The sequence below is a fragment of the Leptonychotes weddellii genome, chromosome 7 (assembly GCF_054177405.1).
Source record: "Leptonychotes weddellii isolate Sample4059 chromosome 7, ASM5417740v2, whole genome shotgun sequence".
In the NCBI taxonomy this organism is placed as follows: domain Eukaryota; kingdom Metazoa; phylum Chordata; class Mammalia; order Carnivora; family Phocidae; genus Leptonychotes; species Leptonychotes weddellii.
Window position 1 is genome coordinate 99,153,591 of NC_138375.1, and position 10,950 is coordinate 99,164,540.

Genomic DNA, 10,950 nt, shown 5'->3' on the forward strand with positions numbered 1-10,950 from the left:
TCTCAGCATCCTCATGGTTTTGCTTCCTTCCCCTTCCAGCCTAGACTCCAGGACCCAGAACTTCGGCCACTCCTTTGACAATGCTCTAAACCAATGGCCTGTGAATTTATTTCATAACACACATCCAACGGTGAGACAAGAAATAGAACCGACCGCCTCTCTCTGACAGGCCTCCCGCCCTCCCTCCCTTTCATTCTTCCTTCGTAAATTGCATACATTTTACTACTGGGCTGACATTTCTTCATTTTAAAACATTCCACAAAAATAAAACGGCGTAAATGACAAGATTTCAAACAACACTAGGAAGAGCTCCAGTGTTCCCTACGCGTCCCCAGTGGCCTGTCTTTCACAGCCCCTGGAGGTGTGCACACCCCAGTTTGGGAACCACGGTCCTAAGTCCTGTCACTCTTTTCCCACCCTCACATCCGCCCTGCCAACCAAGCCTGAACCCACCTAGCCACGAGTGCCCCATTCTCTGCCAGATGGCTGCACAGTGCTGGGGGACCAGCGGGGTCCCAGGTGACCTCTCCAGAGTTAGCCTTTCTTCTCAGGGCAACAGCACTGAGAGCCTCAAGGGGTAGAATCAAGCCCACTGGCAAGAAAACGTGCTTCATCTTTGTATCACCAGCCCCTAGCACGGTGCCTGGCACTAGCCTGGGACCCCCTAGCATTTGTCGTGTTTGTCATGCTCAACAGTGTACACAGGTGCCATGCCCAGCGCTCTGGCTGCACTGTGGTGAAGGCGTGAAGAGCACATCGACAAAGCCCCGTGGGGCAGCAGGGCCCAGCTGGGCGCATGCTCAGTTCGGAAGCCGTGTGAGGATCCCTTGCTCTCATAGCACCTGTCTGCACCCTGACCCAAACGACAGACTGACCTTCTGAAGCCAGACACTCCACAGCGGACCCCAGCCCGACTGAGGCCCCGTGTGCCTCAGGCAACTTAACTGAGGCCCGTTTCTCACCTTGCCTGTTCCAGCGGGCTGCTATGGAGGCAGGCCAGAGGGCCCCTCCAGCCCGTCTTCACTTCCCCTAGATGCTTGGAGCAGCCTGGGCCCAGGGCCCCAGTGCAGCCCCATTTCCCTTAGACGCCCCCTCACGGAAGGACTCCCTCACTATCAGAAGGAAGAGGTGGACAGGAGAGTGACAAGTAATTTTAAAGGAGCGGCCTCAGTGGATGCAAAATGGGGGGGGGGGTGTGGATGTAAGCATGACTGCTAGATAAGCACTGAGCAGAGGTGCTGCCCAGGGCCCAGGAGATGTGCCTGTGACCCAACTGTCCTCTTGTTAGGGAACCTTCGGCACTCTACCCCTTCCCTGCCCCCTGCTTGCCACCTGCCACCTGGAGATGGAATCCCAGGGAAGCGGGGTCTTTCGAAGGACACACGATGACGACAGCACTTTCTCAGAGGGGTAAAGATGATTCGGGCAAAATTCCCTCCCCTCCTGTCAGTTCTTCCATCTTCTGTTTCTCCCCTTCTTCGGCCAATGTTTTATAACCTGGGGTCCATGGACTGACCCCTACATCAGAGTCACAGATCTATGAGGAATGCAGATTCCTGGACCTCGGGGAGATTGATTCAGAAACTCTGAAGCTAGAGCCAGAAAGTCTGCACTGTTTTGCCCATTGAAGTTTGAGAACCCCTGAAAACGGTTACTTCTCCTCTGTTCTTCCCAACCACGCAGCCTTCGTTCCCAGCCCCTCACCATCTCGCCACCAACCCCCTTCTGCCACTCCACTCCTCAGGCCATCATAATAAAGCCCGTGGAGACACAAATGGAAGGGCCCAGGTAGGAAGAAGACCCACTGGGCTTTCACTCTCTTGTGCCGACCTCGAGCTCCTCCCTTACCATACCTTATTTTAATTTATCTATGACCTCTTGTGAGGTTCTTAGAGGCCCTGCTTAATTTAATTTGGCTCACTTGCCCAAAATGAATGCTGGGCAAGTCAGGGACTTAGTGTATTGAACTCAAAGTTGCCAGGAGGAAACCAAGTCAATCAGGGACCTGAGATCTGGCCTCATGTTGATCTATTTTGGGCCAAAGCCACGTCTACTAATAGGTCTCTACTAATAGACTTGCAAAGTCGGAAGTCTTAATCAATGCTAAACAAGGGATATAAATAATAGGGACATTTGCCATCCACTTACCTCCTGGGGATGGGGTGTGAACTGGAGATGACTATGGCCACAAAGCACTCTAAACCCAAAGAAAATTCTCTGAACCGTTCTTCCACTCACCGAGTTTCTGTGGCACCGGTCCCGTGCAGCTCTGACAAGTGAGCTATTTTTGTACGTGAACAAGGAGAGCTATTGTTATCTCTGCTCAGAATCAAGGATAAAAGGGAAAGGTGAGAGGGAGAAGGAGGGCACAAGAGAGAAGGAACGGAGGTGAGATGCAGAAATGCAGAAGGGAGACCAGAAACCAGAAAGAAAGGAGCCAGGTGCCCCTCCCAGGGATGGAGTAACCCACAGGCCAGTGTGTGGAGCCAAAGCGCCACGTGACCCCTCCGCAGCCCCAGTAATAGGCCCTCCCTCTGGTCTCACGGGATTACGGTGGGACTAAGGATATGTGTCAAAGGGCTCTGGAAATGGTGAACCTGTGTCCATCCCAGGTGTCCCCTCTCTATGTGCAGCCAGGGAGCTCGTGCCCCTTTCCAACACCCTGACCCCGAGACTCAGGACACCCCAGACCAAAAAGAAGCTTAGCTAGCAAACTCTCTGCCATCAGTACGTGCATTTCCACTGTCCTCACACCAGATGACCTAGGATTCTTGATGAGGGTGCTATTTTAGCAAGAAACTGAAAACTAGAACAGAAAGAGCCCACGGAACATGCTGAATCCCTGTGGTAACACACCCCCACTGAGGGGCAGGGCTCCATGTCTGTTTTAGTACATTGACACATATTTGTTTCGAGACCAGCAAGGCGGGTGCCACGGCTTCCTGCGTTCTGCCCCGTCAGCATGAAAGATTTGCTGCTATAGGCTTGTTCAGCTCCCTCTGGGGCTCTCCTCCTCCGAGACTGACGAAGATGAGAAGCTTACACCACCGCTTAATGAAGAGATTTCCTTCAGTTCTCATTTCTGACTCACCCCCTTCGGCTTCCCGGGGCCACTAATCATTGGGGCAGGGCGGCAAGGTGCGCTTGCCTCCAGGACCTGGCCACTGGGGGGAGCCAGAGAGCAACGAGGGCCCAACGTTTCCCCGGGAAGAGCTGAATCCCCACCCCACTCCCGGCCCCCACACCCACTCCCTCCTCCAGGCCAGAAACTGTGAGGCTTCTTAGCATTTCTGGATCCAGCGAGGGGGAAAAAAAAAAATCTCACCGTCATTGTACAGTTCCTTGGTAAACTCTTACTTTCTTCTTTACCAAGTTTGGGTGGAAAACAAAACAATTAATTTAAAAAGCAGCACACGAGAACCTAAACATTATTTATGTCTCTAATTATCTCATTCTAGTGGGTATTTTAGTCCCTGTCTGGTCAGGACATTAATTATCTTCATAACTACAGCAAAAGTTAAATAATAAGCACCCAAGGCTACAGCACTACTGTAATGTGCAAGCTTAAATGAACTTATAAATTTTATTAATGGATGCTTTATACAACTCCATATATTATAAATCAAACAAGAAACCTATTTCTATCTTTTAAGGGTGCGGTGAAAAAGCTTTAACATTATTGAGGATAATTTTTATTAAGTTTAAAACTCCCTTTTTTTCAGTAATGAGACTGTTATGAGGATAATTTAATCTAGTTTGTCATGAGGCACCCCGGCTTGTTAAATAAGTTAATAAATGGCTGTGCATTAATCAAAGTGACAAAGCTATGAAGAGCTGGGGATGGGAGACAATTCTGGTGATAGTATTAATTAGTATTTAATTAGAAACTTAGGGCCCATAAATAAAAAAAAAAATCATGGTAGAGACATTTATGCAAATTGCTTGGAGCTTGCGGTGGAGTGAGCTTTGCTTTAAAGAAGCATGATTTTTTTCCCCGAGCATACTGTACACAGCAGCACTGTGGCCACACCACGTGGCCTCACCGAGCGCTCTTCTTTTGTCTCCAATTTGTTCCAATTACAGGCCTGTAAATTCAAATCATTCTTTTGACTGTCTTGATTGAAACGTAGAGTTTCCACAATTTCTACTGGGAGTTCTTTTCTTTTTTAAATAAAAAAGAGAGAAATGTTTTAGAGAAATAAAGAGTTTCTGATTCTTTTTCTGCTGGGTTAATGAAGATGTGTGCCACCATTTTCTAAAAACAATTGTGGAGTCCGTTTGGTGCACACACGGATGCCTCCTTTCTTAAGCCTGGCGAGCTGGACCTGGGTTTTGTTATGTGATACTGTATTGAAGACCGCATGGCCTCAACTGCCACTGTTTTTATGATGATCATAGCACTTCTCCCTTTTGTCTCACTCACATGCTTTGATAAATGCGCAATTTTTGACGGCTTCAAAAGATAATACCCATTTGGTTCCGAACGTCACTGCTTTCCTAAGGCCCATGTCCCCTTTTTCAGACTTTATTATTTGTTGCATTGATTCAAGAAAGGTTATCCACAGTAAAACTGCTTTTTCTATTCAACAGTCTATCTCTGTCATGGTTCATTTATGTGTGAGCATGACGGACTGAAACCCGTATTATCCACAGCTGACAAGTGTCAGGCCGACAGTTCAATCAGCCCTTCCTTAAGATGATGCCCAGGGCCCTGTGTTTGATGTAGGACAATAAAGCAGGAAGCACAATCAGGGTCAAACTGATCCAATCCCTGTATATAAAGGGGATTCTGCCTAATAACACAGTACGATTTTTTTCCCCCTCTCCAAACACATTAGTCCTTAAACAGTGAGTTGGCCCTTAAGAAATTCTGTGACTGACATGAAAATGCTGAAGTTTTAACGTGGTTGGTTTATCCGTAGCCTCTTGGGGTTGCTGCTTTGTGCAGACTGGTTTTGTCAAAGTCAGAAAAATAATGTATTCAGTGTCTGATCATTTTTAGGGAGTTATTTGAATGGGATTTTAAGTCAGACATCCTGATGTTGACACAGGGATCATTTTCTTGTCCTTTTGTTTTACATTTGTGGAACAGATCATTTGCATCAGCTGATAAAATTAAATCTCTGAAATGCGTACAAAAGCAAGCTCCCTTCAGTGACTCTCCCCAGTCCCTCCACCCCCCTGGTAAGCAGAGCTGCTGGGGGTGTTTCTTTATATGAGGTCTGTCTAGAACACAGACTAGAATGCAAACCCGTCTTCCAAATTATGCTCCTTCAGCCCGGGGAACACTTTGACGAAAACATATAGGAAAGCATCTCACTACGAATCCTAAAAACTAACAGCAGAGCCAAAGTCGATAAAATGCTAATAGCCTGCACTCGGCTCCTTGAAGGGACACGGGTGCTGCTGCCTTTGCTAGTCTCCAGGCTTTGCAGATGATGGCAGGCAAGGGAGGGTTGCTCACCTATTTGGAAGGAGCCAGAACACTAAATGCCTTTCATAAGAAGGAAGCCAAAGCTTCTCCCCGCCCCCCCCCCCCCGCCCTTATGGCACCATTAAACTTTCAAGCCAGAAGGCACCACAGAAAACAACAAATGCAACTTCCAGACTTTATGGATGAGGGAGGCTTGGGGACATTTTGTGACTTCCAATGTCAACGAGCTTGTAAGCGGTGGTGGAAGGACAAAGTTAACAACAACAAAATCCTCTATATTTTGCTTCTCTTTATCTGGTGTCACTGGGTAAGGCCAACTTCGTGTAGGAGAGTCTGATGAGAAGAAAAATTCAGGTATCGGAGAATGGTGGTGCTCAGAGCTACCAAACATGACTTATGTTGATTCCCTTCCTAGACAATTCTAGAAGTTCTAAGAAACATGCTCTCTGTGTTGGTTATTTGCTGGGACACTGCTCTGTTGCACTCCATCCATTTCCCCACAACTGCTGCGCTGCTCTGGCCCTGCTGACCCACCACCCAGGCTCCTTTGGTGGTTAGAGACCTTGGGGAGGCCTTGATTATGGTCAGTCAGAGAGTGGGAGGAAAGAGGCCAGCATGTGCCTTCCTTTCTGGCTCCCTGCTCTGATTCCCCATTTCTGAAGAGGCTGATCTCTCCAGCACTCTTGTCCCACAGAGTGGCCTCTCCTCCAGGGCTCCAGCTGTCATGAACACCCATCATTCAGTTTCATCCCCTTGCCTGTAGTCCTAGGGGGCTAATAGCTTCCTACTATTGCTAATCTCTTGGTACCCCCAACGTCTCTTGCTCATTCACCTAGCCCTGCCCACACTTCTGAATGTAGTCCCTTCTTTAAGGCTGCCATGGGAACATTCTCAGGTGAATGCTATTTTTTGCCAGAACCCTCAGGGACACACTCAAGTACTTGGCTTCCTAACTGGTCTCCCTGCTTTTAATCCAGCAGTTCTTAACATATTTAGAATCTCATAGAGAATGTGATGAAAGGCATGGGCTCTCCCCCCAGAAAAAATGCACTCACACTTACACACATATACACAAAACTTTGTGTACAGTTGTAGAGTATCCACAGACACATAAAGTCTATCTACATATCTTCTAAGGGGTCCCTAGCAGCTGTAGTCCCTTCCCTCTACCTCTCCTAAAACATCCATTTCTTCCATGTGATCATATCCATTTCCTCCTTAGGAACCTCCAGTGGTGTCCTACCAACTTCCACAAAGCATGAAGCCCAGAATCCTCAGCCAAGCACGTCAAGCTGAATCTGACAAGGGCCTATTAAGAAAGGACTTCAAGCGAAGGAATTGAATGCAGGCGAGTTGTTACAAAGATAGTGAAAGAGGTGAAAGGGATGGTAAGACAATCACAGATGAGCACAAGTGGTAGCCAGTGCTGTGGCTGGAGAAACGAAGGGAAGCGCCCCAGAGCCAGGGCTGTCTGGGAGGCTAAGATTGTAGACGGCACGGCTAAGCAGGAGGTGGAGTGTGGGACAGGGCACAGCCACTGCCATGACACTGCCCAACACAGGAAGAAAGGGTGAGGGATATCCCGGCTCCTTTTGTCCAGTTGTTCTCGAATCTTCCACACACCACACTATCTCAGAAGCCAGGTGACATGGAAGCTCTGAGGAGGTCACTGACTCGAGGTTCAAAGCAGGAAAGGCGCATGATGGATCTGAGATCAAATAGGTCAATGACTTTCACAAAAGCCCTCCAAGACCTGGACTCACCTGCCCACCTGCCTACGGAGCCATGGTGGAGCCTCGATTCTCCTCAAAAAGCTCGTTCTTTGCTGTCTACTGTGTACTGACTGTGTGCCAGGCACTAGTTCCAGGAGGAAGATGAGGGAATGCAGCCCTTGAGCGGCAAGTAAATAGTCAAGACTGAGGCTGATGACTTACTTGTGTAGGCAGAAAAGTAGCCAGGGTGGTCAGTTAGAGCAGGCGACCACGGCGGGCTTGGGTAGGCCAGCAGGGCAGCGATAACTCAGGAGTTTGCTACCGGGAAAGGCAGAGAGGGAATGCAGATGACTAAGTGAAAGAAGAAGACGCTACATATGGTGTGAGTCCCACCACATGACTTTCTAGAAAAGGCAAAACTATGGAGACGGTAAACAAATCAGGGATTACCAGGGGTTGTGCGGAGGCGGGGAGGGGTAAACAGGTAGAGCACAGAGGATTTTTAGGGCAGTGAAACTACCCTGTATGATACTATAATGGTGGGTATGTGTCATTATGAATTTGTCCAACCCACAGAATGTATAACACTGAGAGTGAGCCCTGCTGTAAACCGGGGACTCTGGGTGATAACGAGGTGTCAGTGTAGGTTCATCAATCATAACAAATGCACCAGTCTGGTGGGGGGTGTTGATAATGAAAGGAAGACTATGCACAGGTGGGGGTACAGAGTAGACAGGCGATCTCTGTACCTTCTGCTCACTATTACTACGGACCTAAAACAGCTCTAAAATATAAAGTCTATTAAAAAATACCCTCTCCACATAAAGGGATGCCTGAATCTCATCTAGTGGTGTATTAGAGCCAGTTCTTCCCAGCTCACAAGAAACTGTTACATTTCCAGAGCCACTGGTTAAACACAGCCACTAGTCAAAAATAGAGTATGTAAGCGTACAATTACATAAGTCTTATTAAAAATAAAGGTAACAAATACTCAAAATTTATTGTTTTCTGATTATTTTCCTACTATCTGTGCTCTTGAGGTTGGCCATTGTCCGTGAGTGGCAGAAACACGACGTAATGATGTGCCACCGTGCATCTCTTCCCAGCGCCTCATTCCATGCTGTCACCTTGGTGGCTTATGGAATACGTACACCACAGGAATCAGCAAATACTGTAAATCAGGGCTTGATTTGCTGTGTTGATGTCTAGATGAGGGGTAGGAAAACCATAGCACCCAGGTCAAATCTGGCCTGCAGTCTGTTTCTGCAGGACTCACCAGATTTCACATTTTTAAAGGACTGTTTTAAGGGGGAGGGGCAGGGAGAAAGAGACCATTTGTGGTCCACAAAGTGTAAAATATTCACTATCTGGTTCTTTACTGAAAAACTTGCCAACCCCTGGTCTAGACTTAAGAAAGTGATGGGTAAGATGTTAATAACACAAATTAAACTTAAAAGCATATCCTATCTGTAACTGTTACATGGCAAATGGCACAGAAAATTGAGGAAATATTCCTCCAGTATTTGAAAACTTTGACCCCATCGGCAAAGAATTCTCTCGTGTCATCAGTGAACAGGTGAAGTTCCAACATACATCTTTACTGTTTCGTGTTCGTCTTATTTGTCAATGTAAATGAAAATTCAACTAACACTCATGCTGGAACTCTACCCATGAGTCAATGGGTGAGTTTGGACAGTGACCAAGCATTCATTAGCAGTCTGATTTTGTGAAATCACAGTTGAATCACAGCCATAAGTTAACTACAGACACAAGAGCTCAGGGAAAAAAAAAGGAAAGCATTATCTGAGAATCAATGGGCTAAAGAACATTCTGTAATAAAGAGTATTTTATTATTTGTAAGTGGTAGGCTACACAACATTCATATCAATAAAAGTTATAATAAATTTATGTATATATATATACATGTATTGTTTTTTTCTAGACAGCCAGTTATTAAACTTTTACCAGCATACCATTGACCCCACCCACAGAGTCTGACTTAATTGGTCTGGGGAATGGCGATGGCCTTGGTATGGGGATTTTTACAACAACTCCCAAGTAAATCCAATGTGTGGCCAATGTCGAGAATGACTGGCTTCGAGGAAAGATCAAAGCGCAGGGAGCAGCATCCCCTTAAGATTTCATTCTTCTTGATCAGAAAGGCTGCTTGAACCTGACCAGGGAGGCTCCAGACTTGAGCATGATGGGGGATATGCTGGGGGCAGGGAGGGTGGAATGTTCCTCCCAGAACTGGACACACCTCACTGGGCTTTTTTCCAAGTTCTCAAAACAAAATTTCTTTTTTTTTTTTAAGATTTTATTTATTTATTTGACAGAGACAACGCGAGAGAAGGAACACAAGCAGGGGGAGTAGGAGAGGGAGAAGCAGACTCCCCACTGAGCAGGGAGCCCGATGCGGGGCCCAATCCCAGGACCCTGGGACCACGACCTGAGCCGAAGGCAGATGCGCTTAACAACTGAGCCACCCAGGCGCCCCTCAGAACAAAATTTCTTGGAGCAATGTTCCCACAGTCCCTTAGATATGCCGCTATTATTACTTCCTTTTGCAAAGTGACTCACTACAGCTTTACCAAATGTCCCTTTTCCTCCCCTGTCTCCTACAAACATCGTACCCATCCCCCACATTCCAGCTTAACTATCCCTTCTTCTCTGAGAACTTCCCCAGTTATGACAAACTCATTCATCTCTCCCCACCCCTATATCCATGTACCCCTTGCTAAGAAAACCCTGATTTATTAAGGAAAGCACTCTGCCCTGCTAAATATTCTTTCCAGGCCCCCATTCCAGCCACGAGTGGCCCATGTGACACTGTTTTAGCTAACGACACCTAAGCTGAAGTCCGATGAGTGTTTAGGGCAGAGCTTGCGCTTTCCTGATAGAAGCATTGGACATAGCTGGTGCAGATCCCTGCCCACTTCCTCAGCGCTCACTTCCAGAGCCAGGAGCAACCAGCCATATGCAAAGGTGGAAGAGGAGAAAAATAAAAGGAGCAGGGTCTTTGATGCTGTCGATGAGCCACAACACCGGTCCCTGACTTCTTGCCTGGGGCAGTCTTGTTCTGTGAGAAAAATAATCTCCTAGTTGTTCAAGCCGCTCTGGTTTGACTCTTCTGTGGCTGCAACCAGACGAAACGCGAGTCTAACAATCTCACAATTGCCTCTCCGATAGCCCTAGACTCCTACAGACGTGCTCCACACCACCCATACTCGCCAGGTCCAATGTGTGAACTGGTCATGTATTTAATTTATTTACAAATCAGTATTTAATTACAGGTATTTAATTTACAGGTATTTAATTACAAATCAGTTGTTTGGAATTTAGATACACTTTCCTTACAAGACTGGCCTGTCCCAGGAAAATCCAGAAGCAGTTTTGAAGTAACATGTCAACTCCTTGGAACAATGGAGATGATCTGAAAGAAGACTCGAGAGGAGTTAGATGCATACACTTCATCAAGAAGTGAGGTCGCTAACAGTGACTTGTAAATAGGAAGGCTATAGTGAGGAATCATTCCCAAGGACTTGGCTTTTGCCCAGAGCTGACTTCTGTGGGAAGAATGCATGTAGGTACAGCACGAACTCGGTGGGTGCATGTGTTTGGGTCAGAAGGTAGAGGGCACAGAGCGTGGAGAGGCCAAGCTTCAAAGTGTGAGCGAAAGGAGATGGTGACATTTGTACCCCGAGCCTCACAGACCGCCTGAGCCCTAACTATTGCATCCATGGCTGCATTCCATTTTTGTACTATATTAACGGATATGATATTGGTAATTGTTCTTAATAGAAT